This window comes from Mus pahari, chromosome 6, assembly GCF_900095145.1.
Source record: "Mus pahari chromosome 6, PAHARI_EIJ_v1.1, whole genome shotgun sequence".
NCBI classification, from domain to species: Eukaryota; Metazoa; Chordata; class Mammalia; order Rodentia; family Muridae; genus Mus; species Mus pahari.
This window is the reverse complement of record NC_034595.1, coordinates 101,585,372-101,591,257: the sequence shown is the minus strand read 5'-3', so window position 1 is coordinate 101,591,257 and position 5,886 is coordinate 101,585,372. Positions and strand designations below refer to the sequence as shown.

At 49.6% G+C, this 5,886-nt stretch overlaps 1 protein-coding gene across 3 annotated transcripts in view; it reads left to right on the top strand.

The window, feature by feature from the left end:
• The first annotated feature begins 1,599 nt into the window (after positions 1-1,599).
• Positions 1,600-5,886, top strand: part of Slc45a1 (solute carrier family 45 member 1) — a 23,045-nt gene continuing 18,758 nt past the window's right edge. The window contains exons 1-2 of one of the 3 annotated variants that reach the window (XM_029539971.1): positions 1,695-1,747; positions 3,404-3,538. The gene's annotated coding sequence lies outside the window, so the exon portion shown is untranslated. Of the gene's footprint in view, positions 1,748-3,403; positions 3,539-5,886 lie in introns of all 3 variants that reach the window. The other 2 variants (XM_021200652.1, XM_029539972.1) reach the window with 2 other exon arrangements.

The following is a 5,886-nucleotide window of genomic DNA, read 5'->3' as shown; positions in this document are numbered from 1 at the left end:
TCAGCCCCATGCTCCTCCCTCAGCCCCATGCTCCTCCCTCAGCCCCATGCTCCTCCCTCAGCCTCATGCTCCTCTCTCAGCACCATACTCTTCCCTGAGCCCCATGCTCCTCCCTCAGCCCCATGCTCCTCCCTCAGCCNCTCTTCCCTGAGCCCCATGCTCCTCCCTCAGCCCCATGCTCCTCCCTCAGCCCCACACTTCCTCTCTCAGCCCCATGCTCCTCCCTCAGCCCCATGCTCCTCCCTCAGCCCCATGCTCCTCCCTCAGCCTCATGCTCCTCCCTCAGCCCCATGCTCCTCCCTCAGCCTCATGCTCCTCCCTCAGCCCCATGCTCCTCCCTCAGCCCCACACCTCCTCTCTCAGCCCCATGCTCTTCCCTCAGCCCCACACCTCCTCTCTCAGCCCCATGCTCCTCTCTCAGCCCCATGCTCCTCCCTCAGCCTCATGCCCCTCCCTCAGCCCCATGCTCCTCCCTCAGCCCCATGCTCCTCCCTCAGCCCCACACCTCCTCTCTCAGCCCCATGCTCCTCCCTCAGCCCCACACCCCCTCCCTCAGCCCCTCACCTCCTCTCTCAGCCCCATGCTCCTCCCTCAGCCCCAGAATAAGTCCTCTCCCTGGAGTTGTTTCTTGTGTTCAGTCACAGCCAACATGGGTGTCCTCTGCATGTCTGCACACACGTATGCCCTGTGCAGAAGCTGAACCAAGACTCAGTGACACACAACTACACAGTGGACTTCAGCCACAGTCATTGATGGGCAGCAGAGTCCCCAGTCACCGTGATCTCTCTACCTTAACAATTTCATCTGAAATTTTATGTACCCTGAGGGAGTTGTGTCTTCTGACACATCATTGACATATGTGCATAGGTGCAGTGGCGTGTGTGTGTGTGTGTGTGTGTGTGTGTGTGTGTGTCACAGATGCCATAGGGAAGGTCAGAGGACACATCAGTGGAGTTGAGTCTGTCCCTCCACCTTTAGTGGGTTCCAGGACTGACTTCCGATCTCCAGACTTGGCCAGGCCCATTACCACTGAATTATCTCTCCAGCACATATTTATTTTATTTATCCTATTTAATGTGTATATTCCTCTCTAACCTGTCAACCCTGAGGTAGGCAAGGTTTCCCCCTCTCTTCTTTATATCAAGGGGTCTAGAGTAAAGCCTGACATGGCCCGGCCACCTGATGGATCTGTGGCCAGAATAATGAGTGTAAGACTTTGGGAGATTGGTTTAGTGCAATGGGCACACTATTTAGAGGGTATGTGTTAATCTATAAAAATATGCACGACTATTTACTTAGAATTGAATACACAAAAATGTATGTATTTTCTTTAAAATGAGAATGAGGAAGTCATAGGCCCTGGCAAGTGCTTTTATAATACATTTATGACCATGGAAAACAAACATAAAGTATTATATGTCTATCTTTCTTTTTTCGTTCAGGTTTTTTTGTTTTGTTTTGCTTTTGGAACTGGTCCCACAAAGTCATGCTGCCTCCCACTCCTGCATTCTGCCTATAGACCTCGGTTGTCTCCAAAAGGTGCGATGATGGCACAGCCAACCGGCTGCTTTAAGGATGCTCTGCGGGACCGAGCGGCGGGATGCAGCCGTGACGTCACGGCCCCGCCCCGCGGGGTGATGCTGCAGCTGCCGCGGCGGGGCCGGGGGCGCCGAGCTGGGACGGAGCTGTACCCCGAAGAACCAGGAGCCCAGCCTGGGAAAGGGATGCCTCCCGTCTGGAAGTACAGGTACCGGGCGTTTCCTCCTGCGCCCTCTGCCCAGCTCCGCGGCTTGGCGCCGGGAGCAATGCTGCTTAGGCCCCAGGATGATCCTAGTGCCCAGGCTGGGGGCTCTGGGCAGGCATGGAGACCTTTGTTCTTCTTGGGTGTTTAGTGAATTAAGCTGAGAATGGAACCTCCGGGGCGCAGCCACCGCAGGCCTAAAAGGGAGAAGCAGTCTGGTAAAATTTGCACCCAGCATCTGCTCTGTTTATTGAGCCCCAGGCCTGTTCCCGGCCACCTGGGCAGGTGTCATCAGCTTCCGGTTCACCTCCTCCCTGAGACTGAGTCCTCTGGCTGGCCAGGGGGCGTTGTAAAACATCTCCCGGGATGTCTGGGTTATGGGGATCAGCACCCTGTCATCTTACCTCTGTCCTGAGTCATATCGCTGAGGGTGACATGCTAAAGCTGACACTAGAGGCGGGCAAGCCTCCCGCTTCATTCTCTTCTGGATAATAACCTCTCACGACCCCTGGAGTCGTTATAACGTTTGTTTTCCTGTTCTTAGGGGGAGGAGAGTCAGGTGCTGATGAAACAAATTCAGTGTGCTTCTAGTCGGGACTTTGGAGGCAAGTTAGCCCTGAGATAGGAGTCAGAGTCCGGGAGATGTATCAGAACCGGGCCCCATTCAGTGCTCCATCCCCTTAAGAGGCCTGAACGATCAACTCTGAGAATCTATAGGAGGTGAAAAGGAACTGACCCCAAGGCAACCCCATGGGTGGAAGCCCCCTCCCCCCCGTTTTTGGTTTGTTTGTTTCGTTTTGTTTTGTTTTGTTTAACAGAAAAGAGAAAAGAAAATGGGTTGATTCCAAGTAAGATACTTTTTTTTTTTTAAAGTATTCGGGTTACTGCGTGTTTCTTCTTTGTTAATCAAGTGCTATTGAAACAGCCCATAACAGGTTGAGGATGGCTCTGTGGATAAAGAAATTGCTGCCCAAGCAAGAGGACCTGAATTTGAATCCCCAATGTCCCATTTAAAGCCACCAGTAGTGGTATCATGTACCTGTAATCCTGGCTGCCCTAGGGCTGGATAGGAAGCAGAGATGGAAATCTCTGGAAGCACCTGGGTGGGCTAGCCTGTTGTATCTTGCTGCAAGTCAGAGGCTGTGTCTCTAACTGCCCACAGAAAAGTACTTTAAAAAGTCCGTCATAGTATAAAATTTTGTAAAGCATTTAACATTTTTTTTTTCTTGATTTTTCGAGACAGGGTTTTTCTGTGTAGTCCTGGTTGTCCTGGAACTCACTCTGTAGACCAGGCTGGCCTTGAACTCAGAAATCTGCCTGCCTCTGCCTCCCAAGTGCTGGGATTAAAGGCATGCACCACCACTGCCCGGCTTCAAATATAATTTTTTATTTTTAAACTTTAATTTTCATTTATATATGTGTGTGTTTGTGTGTGTGTGTGTGTGTGTGTGTGTGTGTGTGTGTGTGTGATGTATGTGCCAGTACCTTCTCTGGGAAGCCAGAGAAGTCATCAGATCTCTAGGAGCTGAAGTTACAGGTGATTGCTGTCCACATGATGTGGGTGCTGGGAACCAAGCGTGGGGCCTCTACAAGAGCAGCAAATACTCCTAACCCCCAAGCTATCTCTTCAGCCCAGACAAATATATTTTTTAATTTAAAAAGGTTATTCTGAGACCAGCAAGATGACTTAGCGGGTAAACACATTTGCTACCAAGTCTGGCGACCTGAGCTCCATTCCAGGGACCCAAATGGTGCAAAGAGAACCAACTTCTGCAAGCTGTCTTCCTGCTTCCACAGGTGTGTCATGGTTCGAGTATACACACACATACACACATGCACACATACATGTGCACACACATGCGCACACACACGTACACATGCACACATGTGTACACATGTACATACGCACATGCACATGTCTGGCTTCCACATCTGTGTAATGGTTCCTGTACACACATGTACACACGCATGCACACATCATGCTTCCACAGGTGTGTCATGGTTTGTGTGTACAAACATGTATGTATACACACATGTCTGGCTTCCACACTTTCATCATGGTTCATGCACACACACACACACACACACACACACACACACACACANATATATATATATATATATATATATAGAGAGAGAGAGAGAGAGAGAGAGACAGACAGACAGACAGACAGACAGACAGACAGACAGACAGACAGATAATGGGTAGCTAGGTAGATAGATGATAAAGGTAATTCTAACCTGACTCCAACACAAACAGGAAGCTGAGTGAAAACGTTCTCCAAGCTCGGGTTTAGTTCTGACTCATGGACTAGAGCAGCTGTTTTCAACCTGTAAGTCATGACCCCTTTGGGGTCAAGCAACCCTCTCACAGGGGTCACCTAAGACAATGGGAAAAACACCGAGATTTACATTACAGTTCATAACAGTAGCAGAATTACAGTTATGAAGGAGCAATGAAAAAGGTTTATGGTTGGGGGTCATCACAGCATGAGGAGCTGTGTTAGAGAGATTAGGAAAGCTGAGAACCGGTGCTCTAGAAGGATTAACAAGTGTCTGCCTGTGCCAGGACGGGATGCAAGCCTTGTTTAAAGCTGGGTAGCAGGATAGGATGGTGGATCCCTACTGCTAATGGAGAAGCAGCCCGTCTGCACAGTCCTTCTGGAACAGGGTCTGGAAGTTTCCCCTTTACACCACGGGATAGTCCAGACTGGAACCACAGTCCTCCACTCCAGAGTCAAAGGGACAGTTTCTTGTTTTGTTTGTTTGTGGGCTTCTTGTTGTTTTGGTTTTGGTTTTTCAGGATAGGGTCTCACTATGGAGCCCTGGCTGTCCTGGAACTCACTCTGTCGACCAGGCTGGCCTCGGACTCAGAGATCTGCCTGTCACTGCCTCCTGAGTGCTGGATTAAAGAGAGGCATGTGCCACAAGGCCAGCTAAAGGGACAGAACACATGCTTACTGGGGTGAACACAGATAGGAAAGAGGGGGTATGATGCTGTCTCGTAAGTGGGGAGGGCCCAGGAATGGGTCCCTTGAGGAAGAATGTGTGCTGTGGCCAATGGGCAGAGTTGGGCCAAGTTCTCAGCACCCCTGTGTCAAAGACTCTGGCTTTCCAGTGTGAAGCTGTGGGGGTCCCTAGGAAGGGAGGCTTGCCATGAAACAGGTCTCACTCTCCAGAAGCACTTGAGCTATGGGAAGGAAACACACAAAAGCTTAGCTTTTAAAAACTATTCATCTCTAACCAAAACAAATATTGTAACTATTTGTGTATGCATCCAGGGCTGCAGTGTGCGGGTGCAGGCCAGAGGACAGCTTTTAGGCATTGGGTCTCTCCTACCATGTGAGTCCTAGCCATCAAACTCAGGTCTTCAGGCTTGACACCAAGTGCCTTGGCCCACTGAACCATCACTCCAGCTCCTAAAACCTTCATCTTGATTTAATCTTCACATGTGAACTATATTTTAAATGAAGTACTACTTGAAGACATAGTTCTCAGGCCTATCTGTTCTCAGGTACAAGGCCAGCAGATGAGTTGGTTATTGACATAACAGGAGAGTGAGTTACTCCCCCGTGTTACCTCAGTGTAAAATTCACCTTTTAGCCAAGACTTCCTGGTCCTTCACCACCAGCTAATATTTTGTTAATGGCTTCATCTCTTCTCACACCTTCACTGTGGCCGACAGCTCTTTGTCTTTCCGATGGAATATTCCCACTGCTTAGAACATCTTTCCTTCACTTTTTAACCCAACTTGAAGGCAAGTACTATGTCATTATTCTATCTCTGTGACCCCTGTGTCTTGGTCCTCCATAGTTAGTACATGGGAGGATGAGGCAGGGTGTTTGGAAGGCGGGTAGGTAGGTGGCTAGATGATACCACCTGTGTGTGACTATGACTGAGTAGGATTGTGGGAGCATGCATAGTTGGCTGGACTGAAATGGATGGTGACTAGATGGTGGGTGGATGGTAGATGGGCGAGTGAGCAGACAGAAGTTAGACTGACAGTGAAGATATGGTGATGGATGGGTGGAGGATGGATGTGTATATGGATAGATGAATGGATGGTTGAGTGGGTGGATGGATAGATAGATGTGTAGATGGATGGATGGATGTGTGGATGGATGGATGGATGGATGTGTGGGTGG